We start from the raw sequence: 19900 nt of genomic DNA on the forward strand, positions 1-19900 counted from the left end.
CTCCGGATCGCGGCGACTCCCCCCGTTAGGGAGAGAGACCTTAACAGGGAGGGAGCATCCCCCGCCGTGTATCCCTCCGCGCAACGGTCTCTCCTCAAAACAAACATCCATCTGCTCAGGTATGGAAGCTTCCCGATCATTCAGCCCGGCCGCGGAGGCAGCGGTCATTTCCACCTCCCCCCACCCCTTTTTTTCCTCCCCTCATTCTGACCCACCTACCCTCCTCTCCCCCCCTCCTTGCTTGCTTTAATCTTTTTTTTCTCTCTATATTTTTTTGTTGTTTGCCAGGCGCTACTTTCCATGTGGCGGAAGGATGCGGCGGAGTGGAGCGGTCGAGCCGGAACGAGCCGCTTTTTTTGGAGGCGGAGGCGACAGTTTGTGAGTGAGTGGCTCTGAGGGAGAGCTGGGTGGCAATGGTGGTGGAATAGGGAATACAAGGCAGGCGGTGTTAATGTTGTCAGGGAGATATAATGCAGAATATAGGGGTGTAAGCGTGAGAGAGAGAGCGAGAGCTTGGTGGTGGAGTAGGGAATACAAGGCAGGCGGTGTTAATGTTATCAGGGAGATATAATGCAGAATATAGAGGTGTAAACTTGAGTGAGTGAGTGTGTGTGAGAGAGAGCTTGGTGGTGGAATAGGGAATAAATTGGGGGGGGGGGGGGGGGGGGGAAATAAAAGGCAGGCGGTGTAAATGTTATCAGAGATATAATATGGAATGAAGAAATAAGTTTGAGTGAGAGGGAAGAAAAGAGCTTGGTGGTGGAAATGGGAATAAATAGGGTGAATTTTTAAAAAAACAGGCGGTGTAAATGTTATAATGTAGAATATAGAGATATAAGTTTGAGTGAGTGAGAGCTTGGTGGTGAAACAGGGAATAAATGGGGAGGGGGGATAAAGGCAGGTGGTGTAAAAGTTATCGGTGATATAACATACAACATAGAGATAAATATAAGTTTGAGTGAGAGAGAGGCTGATGGCGGTGGTGGAATTGGGATGAATAGTGAGGGGGATAAAAGGCAGTAGTGTAAATGTTATCAAAGAATATAATGCAATATGTAGAGATAATGTATACGATAGAGATATAAGTTTAAGTGAAAGAGGGATCGATGTGGAAGGGGGAATAAATGGGGGGGGGAATAGTAAAAGGCAGGCGGTGTAAATATTATCAGGGAGATATAACAAGATTTCCACCTTGTCTTACCCAAGACCACAATTGACAACAAATGCCCCAGGTGCCTCCTCTTGTTTCCCCCCAGAGATGACCACATTAAGTGAATTGTGTTGACATGCCACGAAGAAAGGCCAAAATTGACCACTGGAGTTATGTAAACAGACTTTTTTTTTAAAAAAGCCAAGAGACAGCTGACAGCAAATAATTTTCTTGCACATCTCCCGAGTAACATGGGATGTTAGGTTATTGTAGCTAAAAGTTGTTCTACCTAACAGGGGAAGCATCTAAATCATCAGAACAAAATGTGCTCCAAAGGCTACTTGGTAATAATGTTCATCGTTGTTCTGCATCCATACTTGTTAATTTATGGTAATTTTTAAAAACCATATTATAATGAGGTACTATGTTTTAAAAAGAAAAGAATGTCACCAACTTTGGGGCTATTGAATGTGTACATTTTGGCAGCTGAATCTCAAAGTGAAAAGTCACAATATCGAATGAACTCAGAACTTAGTGATCAACTGGTATATTTCTGAATAATAATTGTATCATAAATAACTCGTGTGTTGATGTCAATCTGCAGGGATGTAATTTGGTGCACTGAGCTGTTGGTGTAAACTAGCACCTGCTGCCAGCTCAAAAACATAATAAAATACAGTAATGAACAAATAAATTCAAACAACATATTTTAAGAGCAATACCACAGAGTAATTTAAGGCAGTGGTCTAATTTTAGAAAATAGTCCAAAACTTTAACGTTTTGCTGTTATGATTTATTGATGGCCTCACCAGATTCCTCAAATACCAATCACTAGCTTACTTTAAATAAGAACAGGAAGACAAGAATAGATTACCACCTGTGCTCCTCTCGTGGGCATTAATGTAAGGCTGCATACACCATAATCCATAAAGTTGTCTTGTGTAGATCTTAATACAGTTAATTCAATCTGCTTCCAATTCTGTGTTCTCCCTGTATGACAGATGATGTTAAATGAATGTTGGGTAAGGAATGCATATAATATGATCAAAGACCTCAGCTGCACCATAACAAGGGCAGCCCAGGAAAGCTCCCTCACAAATTGTTCCTCCTTTATAGGCATTGCCAGAATTCCATTCATCACTATCCCATGACAGCAATGTTGACATAGGTCCTCACGATTCTCAGATGACTTTGTCCATGCTATCCATTAATGCTGAAGGGAGGGGAGGAGGAGGTGAAATTAGTTTGGGCAGTCCATAGAATCCCTACAGTGCAGAAGGAGGCCATTTGGCCCATCGAATCTGCACCGACCAACTTCCCATGCAGGCCCCATTCCCATACCCCACATATTTATCCTGCTCATCCCCCTGATACTAGAGGCAATTGAGCATGCCCCATCAACCTAACCTGTACATCTTTGGACTGTGGGAGGAGACCGGAACACCCGGAGGAAACCCACGCAGACACGGGGAGAATGTGCAAACTCCACACAGACAGTGACCCGAGACCGGATTGAACCCCGGTCCCTGGCGCTGTGAGGCAGCAGTGCTAACCACTGTGCCGCCCATAATTCAGTTTTCAGTGGACACGGGGCTAGAACACAAAATTCTCCCAGTGAGGTCACAGGATTACTGGCGTGGGAAATGGAAAGTATGTTGCACTGGTGCTGAATAGGCTGCTTTTCTGAGATTAGAGGTGAGGCATGTTTTAGGGCAAAATACAGGGAGGTTTGTTCTACACCTGTCTATTTGATCTAAGAGTGCTGTGCTGGGTAACTGAAATGGAAAGAGTTTCATTTATGTTGATGTGTGTAAAAACATAAAATAAAAGGTTAAAATTTTGACCAAAACTAAAATTCAAATACCTATCACTTTTTAAATATGTATTCTTTTACATGATGTTGGCTAGGCCAGCACTTACTGCCCATCCCTAACTTCCCCTGGTAAGATGCAGTGAGCTACCTTCTTAAACCACTGCAGTCCATGTGTTGTAGGAACATCCACAGTGCTGTTAGGAAGTGAGTTCCAGGATTTTGACCCAACAACAATGAATAAATAGTGATATAGTTCCAAATCAGGATGGACTGTGAGTTGGATGGGAACTTGCTGGTGGTGGTATTCCCATACATCTGCTGCCATTCACCTTCTAGGTGGTGGATGCTGTGGATTTGGAAGGTGGTATTGAGGAACATTGAGTTGCTGCAGTGTATCTTGTAGATGGTACACAGTGCTGCCAGTGTCCATTGGTGGTGGAGGAAGTGAATGTTTAAGGTGGTAGTGGGGTGCCAATCAAGCTGGCTGCTTGTTACTTGCCACTTATCAGCCTACCCATGATTATTGGCTAGATCTTGCTGCAAATGGACACGGATTGCTTCAATATCGGAGGACTTCTGAATGGTATTGAATATTGTGCAATCATCCATGAACATACCCACTTCTGACCTTACAATGGAGCAAAGTTCATTGATGAAGTAGCTGAAGATGGACAACACTGAGGAACTCCTACAGTGATGTACCAGGGTTGAAATGATTGAACTGCAACAACCACAACCATCTTCCTTTGTGCTAGATATGGCTCCAATCAGTGAAGACTTTTCCCACTGATTGCCATGGACTTCAGTTTTGCTCGGACTCCTTGGTGCCACACTCAGTAAAAGTGATGCCAAGACGGTCACTCTCACCTCACCTCTGGCATTCAGCTCTTTTGTCCATGTTTGAAGCAAGGCTGTAATGAAGTTAGGTGTTGAGTGGTCCTAGTGGAAGCCAAACTGAGCATCAGTGAGCAAGTTCATAGAATCATAGAAACCCCACAGTGCAGAAGGAGGCCATTCGGCCCATCGAGTCTGCACCGACCACAATCCCACCCAGGCCCTACCCCCACATATTTACCCGCTAATCCCTCTAACCTACTCATCCCAGGACTCTAAGGGGCAATTTTGTTTTAACCTGGCCAATCAACCTAACCCGCACACCTTTGGACTGTGGGAGGAAACCGGAGCACCCGGAGGAAACCCACGCAGACACGAGGAGAATGTGCAAATTCCACACAGACAGTGACCCGGGCCGGGAATCGAACCCAGGACCCTGGAGCTGTGAAGCAGCAGTGCTAACCACTGTGCTACCGTGCCGCCCATAGTTATTGCTCTGTTAGTGCCACTTGATAGCACTGTCGATGACACCTTCCATCACTTTGCTAATGATCAAGAGTAGACTGATGGGATGGTAATTGGCCAGGTTGGATCTGTCCTACGTTTTGTGGACAGGTCATACCTAGGCAGTTTTCCATATTAGTGGATAGATGCCAATGCTGTACTGGAACAACTTGGCTAGAAGCACAGCTTCCAGAGCATATCTTTTGTACTATTGCTGGAATGTTGTCAGGGCTCCATAGTCTTTTACAGGCAAAGAGAAAATACACAAATAATGTCTGGAGATATTTATAATCGTGATTTCAACCCAAGACAGTTTTGAATTAGAATCTCATGGATAGGTTTCCTACCCAATTTACCAAGCCAACAGGAAACCTGCCAACTTTGTCAGCAGAAAATCAGCCATAGGCCTATTTCAAGTGGAAATGTTCAAATGGAAATTTATAAAGCGCAATTTGATTCAGGTAATGTCGCAGGCAACACTCCTTCCCGGATGTCCCGATGTAAGATGTGAGGTTATGGAGAGAAGTTCTTTCCCAGCCAACAAGAGGAGGATCCCAAACACTAAGTGCACCATAAAGCATGTAGAGATTGTTGAGATTATCACCTCCAGCAGCATTATCCCCATGATCTGGATACAGCACAGAAAGCACTTCAGAAGAATAACAACTTTATTTTCTCCATCTTTCTCAGCAACTTGTGACAACGATTCCTTCCTCCACCATTTCCTTTCTTACCCAACACAAGGGCACACCATTCTCATTAAAAGCACACACTCACTACTTCCTTGTATCAGGAAACAGAGGTAGTTTTAAATCTATATTTGTATTGGGGGTATTAACAATAAAGCACAGCCTTAAGTAAATTTAATGTTATTTGATAATGACGTTAGTTTGGTAATAATGATTTATGATAGGAAAACAAACACAACTTAAAGGAAAACTAGGCTGTTGCTTAGCAACCAGGGGTCACTCTAGATTCGAAAGAACTTTTGAGTTTAGTTTTAGTCTGGATACAGGAAAAGCTGGACAGGACAAGGGAGCTGGAGAAAAGCAGACTTCCCAAAATAAAGTACAGAACCAGTGAGTATGTCTCAAAGGCAGTTAAAAGAGCAAGAAGTTGGACAGGCCCTGTTGGGTAAAGTTAAAAGCAAAGAAAGTGATCGGAGTTAAAAGAGACAGCTTCAAGAATCAGATTTAAGGTGAGAAGCCAGACATGCAAGGTAAATCAACAGTTTAGTGACCTTTTATGCAGCCTTTGAAGCAGTGTTCTGTTGGCATGGCTGGGTACTCAAAATATTGTGTGGATGCTTAAATGCACATCGCAATCCAAGGCAGAGGAATATTGAAAGAGATTGAAATCCTGGAAGTGGGTCCTTGGTGAAGGCATCTGAGAGAGAGAATTTTTTGGGAGAATATTGCAAGGTGTATTCTGGGACTGGAGTTTGGAAACACTCATGTGTAAGTCAGAGTTTCATTAAGACCAATTGGCTCAGTGTGGCAAGCGTCTGGGAGGATTCTATGAGAAATCTACTGAAGTTATATTGGGTGGCATCTGTCACTTGGTTTCAGAATGGTGGTATCACATTTCGCCTATTAGTTTTCATGGATTGTGTACTTATTGAAAACATCTATTTTGTAACTTGTGTTGTCCATAAAAAGCTGTGTACATTTGTAATGGCATAGCTGAGGTGAAGGAGTGGTGTATTATAGTTAATTTTTTCTTGTTTAATCAATGTTTTACCCTTCTATTAAAAGTTAAGCGGCAGTCTTGTGACTATTCATTCACATCTCTAAATAAAAAAAATTAAAGTTTCGATCTATTGAGCCAGGATCTGGGATCTGACTATCCAGTAGTAACATCAGCTGGGATGGTAACACATCATTCACAGCGCCCAGCATTCTCACTTTGCCAACTTCTCATGGTTTCTTCCTCGCATCAAACTTCCGACATGACTTTTCATTCAGTATTGTCCTGCCTGATTCCAATTACTGTTAGCATCTGAACAACAAGCAAAGCTCTGCAACTGTGTTCTTTCCTTTTGTGAGAGACACTTACTCACTCTCCCAGTACTTTCTGCAGAATAAAATAGCAGAGAACATAAATGAAAGGAGTAAGACTGAGAGAAGATCAGCCAGCATTTTGAATTTCATCAGGCTGTCGTAGCAAGTGCCAGAAATAAATAATTGACCTCACGTGAGCTTTCAGAACAGGACACTTCAAGGCTGGGGCTGCTCTGAACAGGATCTCTGACAACTTATCCCTCATGAACCTAAAACAAATATAATATTTATTTTGTATTTAATCTCTTATTTAGCCAGGTAAGTCAATTGAGAACCAATTCTCATTTACAAGAATGACCTGGCCAAGAGGCAAATGCTGCAGCAACAGAACTTACACTACAATTCATTTGAACACTTAAACAATAAAATATAAATTAGCAGGAAAATAGAATTGACAGTTTAGCAAGTACAATTATCAGTCAACAGAGCCTTAACCCTTTGGCGAAAGGCATCCACAGTAATAAAATTACTTAGCTTCAGCTTTAGTTGTACCTCGCTCCAGTCATTGGCAGCTGTAAACTGAATTGAATTATAACTGAAGGCTGTGCTCACTGTTGGAGGACCAATTTGATCACGCCGCACAACCTCTGATAAGAAGAAACAGAAAAATGTAACAAACCTCTAAAATAGGCAGAAGTTTTCCCTAACAAGATACGAGAAATTCACAGAAACTAGTGGAGTTGGCACCTTGTGTGCAATGAGGGACAGTTAATCAGGGAGTACATGTCACAGTGATGGGTATGAATAGGGGCACCAGTCACAAATCTAATTTCAGAGCTACAGAGAGTAACTTACCAAGAGAGGTTTATAAATAATGTCACAGTAATCAGAAACAGGCAGGATAGACACCTGAACAATGGTTTATCTGGTAAGCAGGACTTATTGTGATATAGAAAGTCTAGACTTGACCTTAGATTGTAAAATGCCAATGTGGAAGTTAAAAGTTATAGAATGGTCTGATCAGATTCCAAGATATTTGTTAAGTGGAAACTTGCTCAAGTTCAGAGTTATCAAAAGTTAAAATGTGATCACGGGTAGAGTAAGACTTTTTCCTATTAGAAGGCACAAACTTGCTTTTAGTTGAGTTCAGCAGAGGATGAAAAAATCCTGTTGTATATTAGCAAAACTCAGTTGCAAATTGTGCAAAACAGAAGGAATGGATGGACCTACAGAATATAAGATAGTGTTATCTGCATACAGATGGATAAAAGAGCTCCCTGTTGCTTGAAACACATTGTTTATATAAATAGAAAAAAGAACAGGGCCCAAAATAGAACCATGTAGGACACTCTTTTTAACTGCAACAGGACCAGAAACAAGCCTACCTGTTTAATACACTGAATACGATTAGAAAGGTAGTTCATGAACTACCCAGGACAATCCTTATCAAGTTGCATGCAATGCTTACCATCTGCTACTGTGCAAATTTTCAGTGCCTTGCTAACTTGTCGTTTTTCTATTTCTTCCAGGTGCTTCTCCACAGTTGTAGCTTGCAGGTGAAGATACTTCAGAGGAGGCACCATCACACCCTGATTCACTCCCAATCACAAGTACAGATATTGGCACTTTGGGTTAGAGAGTGAGTTACTAGCACTAGTGGTAGGGACAGTCCAGGAGATAGCTGTTCAGATGGTGAGGTCCTTTCACAGCTCTCCTGTGAAGGACTGTGTGAATTTCAGGGACCTAGCAATGAAATGAAAACTATTTGCTTCATACATGCAGTTATATCAGGTATTGGCAGGCCATGGCTTAAATGTGGAGGAATCCATTTCCAATTATTATCATGACATTAGTACTCTGTAATCTATCTTGAAGAGTATGGCCATCTCTAGTGATGTTGCATCTAGACCCTTCCGCAGAATTCAATAACTTATAAGTATTGTGCATACTTTGGAATAAGTGTTTCGAAAACCCAAATAGGCAATTCCAATCAGGTTGCTTGCATCCAGCAACAAAGTAATCATCTCAAATAATTCATCCAAGTCACTAAGACTTGATGAATTCTAAAACCCCCTAATGATGCCTTCCAGCAAATTGTCAATAATCTAAGTTAAACTAATGAGATTGTAATTTCCTGGTTCTGACTAGTCATTTCTCTTAATTGACTTGCTAGTACATGTTTCACAGATTCACAACCATGTTACAATATGGACCATTTCATTGTAGAATGTCAGTCCATTGGCACGGTTTGTTAATTACACTGGAGAATTCTATAATCGAGATTGTGTCATATTCCTAGTTGACGAACAACATGGAAACAGGGATAGCAATAAAGAGATAAAGGAGGAGTGAAATAATATTTTTGATAAATATTTCATTTTCCTCCTCCTTGCCATTGTAATGCTTTCTCCCCCATTACTGCTACATCAGTGATGAAGGTAGTTGGTTCTCAGATTTTCCAAGCTTCCCTGGAAGGATACAATTAGGCCGCTACAATATCCGCCTTCAGGTTGATAGTGCAGCTTAGCATGTAGGGAAGTTGTGGACACATACCTATGTCCAACTGCTGTGTAACCTTGTGGCCTTCAAAGCCATCTTAAGCACATTGTCAGCTTGGGGGAAAAAAAGTAATAAATAGTTTCAGAATGCTCCTGTTATAAAATATTATCAAACTTACCACAACACCACGTGAGATCTGCTACTGCAAAGTGAATGTTTAAGCTAGTATAAACAAAAAGAATAGAGAAAAGGGAAAACAAAGATGCAAGACTGGGCGGACAAGTGGCAGATGAACTTCAACCCAGATAAATGCGTAGTGGTCCATTTTGGCAGGTCGAATGGGATGAAGGAGTACTATATAAAGGGAAAGACTCTTAGTACTGTAGAGGATCAGAAGGACCTTGGGGTCCGGGTCCATAGGACTCTAAAATCGGCCCCGCAGGTGGAGGAGGTGGTTAAGAAGGCGTATGGTGTGCTGGCCTTTATCAATGGAGGGATTGAGTTTAGGAGTCTGGGGATAATGATGCAGCTATATAAGACCCTCGTCAGACCCCACTTGGAGTACTGTGCTCAGTTCTGGTCACCTCATTACAGGAAGGATGTGGAAAAGATTGAAAGGGTGCAGAAGAGATTTACAAGGATGTTGCCTGGATTGAGTGGCATGCCTTATGAGGAAAAGCTGAGGGAGCTCGGTCTTTTCTCCTTGGAGAGACGTAGGATGAGAGGAGACCTAATAGAGGCATATAAGATGTTGAGAGGCATCGATCGGGTGGACTCTCGGAGGCTTTTTCCCAGGGTGGAAATGGCTGCTACGAGGGGACACAGGTTTAAGGTGCTGGGGGGTAGGTACAGGGGAAATGTTAGGGGGAAGTTTTTCACACAGAGGGTGGTGGGCGAGTGGAATCGGCTGCCGTCAGTGGTGGTGGAGGCAAACTCAATAGGGTCTTTTAAGAGACTCCTGGATGAGTACATGGGACTTAATAGGATGGAGGGTTATAGGTAGGCCCAAAAGGTAGGGATATGTTTGGCACAACTTGGGGGGCCGAAGGGCCTGTTTTGTGCTGTAGTTTTCTATGTTTCTAAAGAGATTTAGTATTATGTTACTATACTAATAAAACTATCCCTGAGAACTGTGTAACATCAGTATTCTTTTCCAATTTTGTGACCTTTTTTTCAGTAGTTGATTTGTTCTTGGGTACACATCCACAAGATTCAGCAGACTTGTAGCACCTCACAGTTAGCCATGGCTCTGTGGGAACACTCTTGCCCTGTGAGTTCAAGATTTTCAATTTCAGGTAGAGGCATCAACACATTAATACAATTGTGTTTCCAGGGGGTGGCACTGGATCCCATCACCACTGGGACAGTTCGCAATAGGAACATAGAAACAAAGAAGATAGGAGCAGGAGGAGGCCATTTGACCCTTTGAGCCTACTCCGCCATTCATTACAATCATGGCTGATCATCCAACTCAATAGCCTAATCCTGCTTTCTCCCCATAACCTTTGATCCCATTTGCCCCAAGTGCTAAATCCAGCCGCCTCTTGAATACATTCAATGTTTTGGTATCAACTACTTCCTGTGGTAATGAATTCCACAGGCTCACCACTCTTTGGGTGAAGAAATGTCTCCTCACCTCCGTCCTAAATGGTCGACCCTGAACCCCTGGTTCTGGACTCCCCTACCATCGGGAATATGCTCCCTGCATCCACCCTGTCTAGTCTTGTTAGAATTGTTGTGGGAAAACCACCGGAGTCAGACTGGAGGTTCAACAATAGAGTTTTATTTAACGAACCTTCGTGGAGAAAGGCACTGGCACTCCGCAGTACTTTAGGCAGCTACCTTCTCTCAATGATACAATAGGAGTGGTTCATTTTTATACTTTTCAGACAATGGATAGTCCGGACATTAACCATTTAGCACATCGTTATAGCTGAGTAGGATCGATAGTTTAACACATCGTTACAGCCAGACATATACAGACATTGGCTTTTAACATCGCATTGTTTCATAGAATGGATACATTTCCTCCTTCAGTGACTATCAATGACTTAGTTTCGGTCTATACATACAGTAATTGGTTTTCCTGCATTTATGTATTCCCGTTCCCATTTATGGCTAATCTCTTTATCAGTCCTTATTGTCCTAGGACTGTCCTTATCTTAAAAGTGCCTCAAGCCCTTACTGGTTTCCTGTAGTATCTGATTCCTGCATGTTTAAATAACTGTCTGTCCTGCATGTTTTAATTTCAAGTAGCTGTCTGCGCTAAAAGTCAGTGCCTGCTTAATGTCTCTTTCCCAGGTAACCTTTTTATGTGCCAGGCAGCCATTTTATGTATTAGGTACCCATCTTTATGTTTTTCCCCACTTCAGAATTTTATAAGTCTCTATGAGATCCCCCCCTCATTCGTCTGAAAACAATCCTAACCTAGTCAATCTCTCCTCATACATCAGTCCTGCCATCTCTGGAATCAGCCTGGTAAACCTTCGCTGCACTCCCTCAAGAGCAAGAACATCTTTCCTGAGAAAAGGAGAGCAAAACTGCAAACAATACTCTAGGTGTGGCCTCACCAAGGCCTTGTATAATTGCAACAACACCTCTCTGCTGCTGTACTAATCTGTCGCAATGAAGGCCAATATTCAAAGATCTTAGGAGAAGGGAACAGGAAACCTGCTCACTAATTAATGGCTCCTTAAGGGGATTGTTAGGGGGGCTATCCAGAGCAGAATAGGATTTTGAATCTTTTTTTTCTGGACCAGGCGAACACGCTGATGCACGTTAGTGTGCAGCTGTCTGCATTACTGGGAGAAAAAAGAAAATTCATTTTCATCGGTACTTTTTTTGTGAAGTCACTAAAACCGGATTGGCGTCCACGGCCACTTTGCATCAACTTTCTCCTTATCCTCCTGGTCCTTTTACGAGCTACCTGCTCACCTAAGCAAGGCAACAGTAGGCTCAACACGGCTGTCGCCTGCCGTTGCTGCCATAATTGGGCAACAAGCTTGCTTCCTGATTATTTAGGCCACTTGAATTTAAAACCAGCATCAGGACAGTGATGCTGTTGAGGTGTGGGGCTGGGACCCAGAATTCATCAGGGTTGACCCCACTTTGAAAACCTGGTACAATGTCTCAACAAGAGTTTTAACAACACCAGGTTAAAGTCCAACAGGTTTATTTGGTAGCAAATGCCATTAGCTTTCGGAGCGCTGCTCCTTCATCAGATGGAGTGGGCATTTAGGTCACGGGCATTCAGACTCTGATCTTCGGGTAAGCGTTCTACAAGGCGGCCTTCACGACACACGACAGCGCAGAGTCGCTGAGCAAAAACCGATAGCCAAGTTCCGCACACGAGGACGGCCTAAACCGGGATCTTGGGTTCATGTCACACTATCAGTAACCCCCACAGCTTGCCTCCTAGACTTGCAGAATCTCACTGGCTGTCCTGTCTGGAGACAATACGCATCTCTTTAACCTGTGCTTAATGCTCCCTCCACTCACATTGTCTGTATCTTTAAGACCTGGTTGGCTGTAGAGATTCGCATTCTAATCAGTATTCTGTAACTTGATTTTGTGTCTCTGTATGCCCTGTTTGAGAGCAGATATCCACTCCATCTGACGAAGGAGCAACGCTCTGAAAGCTAATGGCATTTGCTACCAAATAAACCTGTTGGACTTTAACCGGGTGTTGTTAAAACTCTTACTGTGTTTACCCCAGTCCAACGCCGGCATCTCCACATCATGACAATGTCTCAATCCAGACACCTGCGCACAAAATCTGGGCTGGAAATTGTGCAGCAGTGAGGAGATGCTGCACTATGAGAGATATTACTCAGGCAGCACAGTTTTGTTGGCTGCTCATTCTTGGGGGTCCCTAAATCTTGGCTGTTGTCAACCTGTGCCAAATATTTTGGAATTTTAAGGTAATTAAAGTGAATCCGTATGGAGAAAATGTGTACTCCATAGCAGGAAATTAAAGAGAGACCCTGCCTATGTACCTCATGTGTTCCTACCATGGGAGGGAAGATGAAAACAAACAAAATCTATACTTACGGTGATTTGTTAGTAGTTTAATTGAGAACCATAGGTATCATGATTTTTTTTTAACACATGACAAGCCAAACAATATCTCTTAGCATTAAGTAGTTGCTAGACTATATTTATTAATGTTGCAGAATTTCCTCTTGCCATGTCTCTCTTTTACTAATTAATTGACAAGCACAAACTGCTGGCCAATCTGTATTTCTCAATTAACATCACTAAAAGCGTGATTATTTGCTTATTATCACAGTGCTGTTTGTCAGACCTTGTTCTGCACTAATTGGCTGTTAAACTTCCTGCATTACAACAGCGACTACACTTCAAATAGACTTGCAGAGAGAATAGAGCCAACGTTTCAAGTCTGGATGACCCTTTGTCAGAACTGAGTTCTATTCTCTCTCCACAGATGCTGTCAGACCTGCTGAGTTTCTCCAGCGTTTTCTGTTTTCATTTCAGATTCCAGCATACGCAGTATTTTGCCTTTATCTTCAAAAAGACTTCACTGGCTGTGAGGCACTGTGGGAAATCCTGAAAGGATTTTTTAACAACTCATCCAAGGTTGCAGTTTTCATCTGCAGGGGACAAAAAAGACCTGCATTTATATAACACCATTCCCAACCTTGGGACAACCCAAAGCATTTTACAGCCAATGAAGTTTTTTTTAAGTGCAGTCACTGTTATAAAGTAACCCTATATCAGATCATAATTTAGTCCTTGGTGCAGTAATGGATTTTGCGTTTCACTGCGCAATAGTTGAAGTTAAGAGCGAGTAGGCTCGGGCGAAGGCAATTCCCTGGAACTGGAGTCTGTCTAAGGGACAAGTCATTATTGACTTTATATATTAATTGTCATCTTACATAGAAACATACAAATTAGTAGCAGGAGTATCCATTTTACGGTTCGAAACTGTTCTGCCATTTGATAAGATCTTGGCTGATCTGGTTGTGGCCTCAAATTCATTTTCCTGTCTTCCTACATAACATTTGACTATAAAAAGTCCATTTTACTCAGCTTTTAATAAATTCAGTTACACATCCTCCACTGCTTTCTGGGGAAGAGAATTCCACAGACTGATGACCCTCAGAAAAAAACTCATCTCCATCTGAAAGGGGATCTTTTATTTTGCAAAAATAGACTTTATTCATAAAATATCTAAAAATAAAACATTTAATCATAGAAGTGGAATGATATTGACTCATTCATATAAATTTCAAAATGATCATTACAGAAAGTGCAATGATATTTAAGTGACTGCATAGATTATGTTGCACTCTGAGGTGCTTCAATACAATTGTGATATGTGTAATATTCACTACATATTCAATGCGAGTCATACAGCCCAAGGAGATCAAGATAATTCCCAGCCCTTGGTGCACTATGGCTGGAAGACAGTGACCTTTCTCCATTGCGCCTCTACAGTGGCTGCCCGAAGCTTTAGTGCATCCCTCAGCATGTGGTCCTAGACGTTGGCATGCACCAGTCTGCAGCACTCGGCTGGGGACAACTCTGCTCTGGAAGACCAACAAGTTTCAGGCAGACCAAAGAGCAATACCGAGTTGATGATTCCCCAGCAGCAGGTGATGTTTGTCTCGGTGCATGTCCTTGGGAACAGCCCATAGAGCACAGATTACTGCCTCGCAAAACTACTTGAGATGAACCTCCACAAAAACCACCACATCTCCAGACATTCTTTGTAAAGACACATCCCACAACGAGGTGGACAACAGTCTCTTTCTTATTATGTGTAAATGGGATGAGACTCCAGGAGTGTAGGAAGGATCTGACTGGAAGCACCTTTCTCATCACCAGTCAGACTGCATCTTGATGCTTGTTTGAAAGTTCTGGCGAAGAGGCATTCTGCCAAATGACTTTGACAGTTGGCTCAGAGAACCATCCGCAAGGCCTCCAGGACATTACATGCAGATCACTGCTTGGTGGACTCTACAGAGTATCGCACAACTACATGATGGATGTGCGCTTGAAAATGAGGTTTGGGAAGGGAGTCCGCAACTGGATCCAAATGCTCTACACATATATTAGTAGCATGGTTTCAATCAACAGGTGGAAATCAGAAAGCTTCCCATTAAATCTGGAGTTGAGCAGGGCTGCCCTCTCCCTGCTTTTCTGTTTGTGTGTTACACAGAACCATTTGCAGAGTCCATCAGGAAGAATTCGGGCATAAGAGGAGTGATGATCCCAGGCAGTGGAGGTATTCAGGTCAAAGTCTCCTTGTATGTGGACGATATCAATCTCTTTTGCTCAGGTCCACTGTTGGTGCCCAGACTGATGAACATATGCAACTAGTCCGGACTGGCCTCGGGTGCCAAGGTAAATCGTGACAAGAGTGAGGCCATATTCTTTGGGAACTAGGCTCACCAATCCTTTGTCGCCTTCACCATCGGATCAGACTGCTTGAAAGTGTTGGGGATATGGTTTGGAGGGACCAGGGCATGCGTTAGGGAGTAGTCATTGTTCAAAGAAAAACTGGGCATGTAGGAACGACGCTCCCTCTCCAATGCTGGTCATCAGACATGAGGCACTCTCGGTGTTGCTGGACATGGCACAGGTCTGGCCTTCCCTCACTTCTGCACTATGGCGATTACCCAAATCATCTTCCTCTTTATCTGGAGGTTGAAAATGAACCATGTTTATAGGGCCTTGATATACAAACCTCTGGATAAATAAAGAGGGAAAATATGCCCAAATTCACCCTCATCCTGATGGCTACCTTTGTATTTTTCTTTTTGTTCATTCAAAGGACATGGGCTTTGTTGGCTAAGCCAACATTTATTGTCTATCCCTAATTTCCCTTGAGAAAGTGGTGGTGGGCCGTCTTCTTGAACTGCTGCAGTCCAGGTGGTGCAGGTACACTATGCTGTTAGGAAGTAAGATCCAGGATTTTGATCCAGTGATAGTGAAGAAATGGCAAGGTGATACAGCTCGAAGTCAGGATGGTGTGTAGCTGGGGGTGGGGGTGGGGGGGGGGGGGGGGGAGCTTGTAGGTGGCGGAGTTCCCATTCATCTGCTGCCTTTGGCCTTCTAGGTGGTGGAGGGTTGGAGGTTTGGAAGGTGCTGTCAAAGGCCATAAGGCCCCTTCATCAAAGTGTTTGATATAAATTGTGAAAAAAGTCGAGGCCCCAGCATTTGCTGTGGCACGGCACTAGTTAAGCTTGCCAACCCCAAAAAAGATCAATTTATCTCTACTCTCAGCTTCATGTTAGTTAACCAATCCTTTATACATGCTATTACATTACCGCCAAGATCATATGTATGAACATATATGAATTAGCAGCAGGAGGAGGCAGTTTGGCCTGTCAAGACTTCTCCAGCATTCAATAAGATCATAGCTGATCATAGAAATCCTACAGTGCAGAAGGAGGCCATTCGGCCCATCGAGTCTGCACAGACAACAATCCCACCCCAGGCCCTATCTCACAACCCCACACATTTTCCCTGCTAATCCCTCTAATCTATGCATCCCAGGGACACTATGGGCAATTTAGCATAGCCAATCAACCTAACCCACACATCTTTGGACTGTGGGAGGAAACTGGAGCATCCAGAGGAAACTCACACAGACACGAGGAGAATGTGCAAACTCCACACAGACAGTGACCCAAGGGGAATTGAACCCGGGTCCCTGGAGCTGTGAGGCCACCGTGCTGCCCAACTGTCTCAACTCCACAGTCTCACTGACCCCCAACAACCTTTTGATCTCTTGCTAGTCAGGAATTTATTTACCTCGCTCTAGTCTTTCCCACAAGTGGAAATATTCTTTCATCATCCACCCTGTCAATTCCTCTCAGGATCTCATATGTTTCAATAGGATCACATTCTTCTGAATTCCAATGGACACAGGCCCAGCCAGTTCCAACCTTTCCTCATAAGATAACACTCTACCCCACTTCCAGGTATCAGTCAAGTGAGCCTTCTTTGAACTACTTCTAATGCACTAATGCACTTATATCTTTTCTTAAATAAGGAGACCAAGGGCCCTATTTTACCAACAATTTGTGCCCATTTTCGGGCGCGAAATCGCGGTAAAATCGTGAGTGAGGCCTTTATCGCGATCTGCACCCGCGCCCGAGCAAATGGCGACTTTACCGACACCCGATTTGGGCCCGGATCCGTTCCGCGCCCGAATCGGGCAGCCCAACGATTTAAATGCATTAGCATGCATTTAAATCGATTTAATGAACTGCCCGCCCAACTCTACCATCAAATCCCATTTTACCTTCTTCTGTTCCGTTCCGATCCGCGCTTTTAGCGACCTGCAAAATAAAAATCTGAAGCCGATTTTTATTTTGCAGGGGAACCTCCGAAGTGGGTTCAGAGCCTACAACGGCTCTCTGACCCAGATCATCCTCTGGGGGGGGGGGGGGTGTCGGTGGGGGGGGAAGGAGGAGGGGAGCGGGTCAGATCATCCTCTGGGGGGGGGGGGGGGGAGAGAGGAGGAGGCGGGCGGCTCAGATGTATCTCTGGTTGGGGGGAGGAGGAGGAGGGGGGCGGGTTGGATCATTCTCTGGGGGGGGGAGGAGGGAGGTGGGTCGGATGGATCTCTGGGGGGCGAGCAGGGAGGTCCGCTGCCACTCTGTGGCGATTGGTGGGAGGGAGGGGGCAGGGGTGTCTGCTGCCACTCTGCGGGGGATCTCTCTTCCCCACCGGCGGAACGAATCCCTCCTCCCGGACTGGACGTGCGGCCTCTCTGGGAGGAGAGATTCGTTCCTCCGTTGGGGAGGAGGGATCGCCCGCAGAGTGGCAGCGGACCCCCCTGCCCCCCCCCCAGAGATTCATCCAACCCGCCTCCCTCCTCCCCCCCCCCTGAGAGATCCATCCGACCCTCCTCCTCCCCAGAGGATGATCCGACCCGCCCCCCTCCTCCTCTCCCCCAACCAGAGATACATCTGAGCCTCCCCCCTCCTCCTCCCCCCACCCCGACCAGAGATACATCTGAGCCCCCCCCCCCCCCCCCCCCCCCACCACCCCACCAAGAGGATGATGTGTCAGAGAGCTGCTCTCTCCGCTTTCTGCTTTTTTCCCCCTGCAACTGGTTTTAATGATACATCACACAAACAACTAAATATATGCAAGTCAAATCCACACAAATGTAGTCAGGAACAGGAGGCACAGAATTAATGTGAATTGGTATTGTCTAATTAACATTCAAAGCATTTTCTCCTTGCATTTAAGCCATGTAATAGTAGAAAAAAAACAGGAATCTGTTTTTTCATTCCCTGTATCCTTCCTGTAGAAACACATTTTAATAAAATAAATGGACTAGATCATAAATAAGAAACACAACTTATTAATGACATCACAATAATATGTGCATTTGTCAAAGTTCCACTGATGTCAACACCAGTCAAGCAGTCCAGTGATGATTGTTTCTAAAATCCAAAATTTTGAAGACTACTTTTTCTTCCAGAATTTGCTGTAATTGTCAACTTTAAATTCATCTTCAAATTGCTCCTCTTTCATTCCAGCTCTTTTTGGGAACAACGTTTGCGCATTCTTGCTTTCCTTTCAGCTTCTGGCAGAAGGGAAACATCGACTGGCATCATAATAATTTTTTTAGGCTCCTGGTATCGGATATTGATAGTGGACCCATCAGGTCGAACCAGCAAAACAGGATACAGCCTGGCATAGACCTGCCTTCCAAAGCGAACTACTGATGTTCTATTCGAATTGTTCAGCCTGGGTACACTGGACACAGGATACACAGCAGGAAGCAATCTTTCAGAAACATTTAGCTGTAAAGAAGGCACAAACTGCCACAGCCGCGCGCTCCAGCCCAGTGCCCGGATGCGCTTTATCAAATTTTTTTCGAACTGCGCATGCGCAGTTCAGAGCTCCGAACGTTCCGGCAGCGCTAAGCCCCGCCCACAGCGCGGATCGGACTGGAGCTGGCTGAAAGCGTATGGGTGCGCTGGAAAGCGGATTTTGAGGTCGGATCTGTACTACGCCCAGATTCGGCACTTAGAATCAAAATGGTAAAATCGGGCCCCAAAACTGTACAAAGTACTCCAGACGTAGTCTCAGCAGCACCATTACAACTGTAGCAAAACATTCCTACTTTTATATCCATTTCCCTTGGAATAAATTACAACATTCCATTTGCCTTCCTGATCACTTGCTGTACCCGCATACTAACATTTTGTGATTCATGTACCAGGACACTCAGATCCCTCTGTACTTAATTTGTGACATAACATTTGATGTGGCACCTTACCAAATGCCTTTTGGAAATCCAAGTATACCACATAAACGGGTTCACCTTCATCCAGCTTGCTTGTTATTTACTCAAAAGATTGAAATGAAAAACTGAAATTGGGCTTGGTGTTTTTAAAAAAAACATGGGAGATAGGAGCAGGAGGAGGCCATTTGGCCCTTCGAGCCTGCTCCGCCATTCATTACGATCATGGCTGATCATCCAACTCAATAGCCTAATCCTGCTTTTTCCCCATAACCTTTGATCCCATTCGCCCAAGTGCCATATCCAGCTGCCTCTTGAATACATCATTTACATCATTCTTAATCCTTTAAATTTTTAAAAAAGTACTATATTTTTAAAATTTCATTTTACACCCAGTTTTTAATCGTAGCATCTCTAAAGCTTGATTTGTAAACCCATGCACTTCTGTTTATGGTCTTAACAATGCCAAAAAACATTATTCATGCAAAATCAATGATCCCTAAAAAAGAAATGTTACCATTTATAGATCACTAAATCCCAAATTTTACGAATACGCATTTGCCTGCTTCACATGCTCTGTTTTTACCAATGTAAAATTGCTTTTGCTTTGCATTCTCCTTCTCAGTTGTCCTAGATCTGTTTAGTTTATCACTGAGATTTTGAAATCCCCTGTGATTACATTATGACTCCCAGCAGCTCTCTTACTCGCCTAAATAACTTGTTATGTACTTGTTCGCCTTCAGCTGGCAGTTACCAATTATGACTCAGTTGTCCTTATTATTAATTTCGAGACAAATTGTTGCTGTCATCTCCCCTTCTATTGTTAGTTGCTTTTGAGAATGCTAATGCCATTTTTAACCTATAATAAT

The 19900-nt window shown here is 43.6% G+C and overlaps 1 long non-coding RNA gene across 1 annotated transcript; it reads left to right on the plus strand.

The window, feature by feature from the left end:
* On the plus strand, positions 1-9942 carry LOC144502513 (uncharacterized). Its single transcript, XR_013499349.1, has 3 exons — positions 1-119; positions 289-382; positions 7831-9942. It is a non-coding gene; the product is annotated as an uncharacterized LOC144502513 (long non-coding RNA).
* Positions 9943-19900: the final 9958 nt, after the last annotated feature.

Source organism: Mustelus asterias, chromosome 13 (assembly GCF_964213995.1).
Source record: "Mustelus asterias chromosome 13, sMusAst1.hap1.1, whole genome shotgun sequence".
In the NCBI taxonomy this organism is placed as follows: domain Eukaryota; kingdom Metazoa; phylum Chordata; class Chondrichthyes; order Carcharhiniformes; family Triakidae; genus Mustelus; species Mustelus asterias.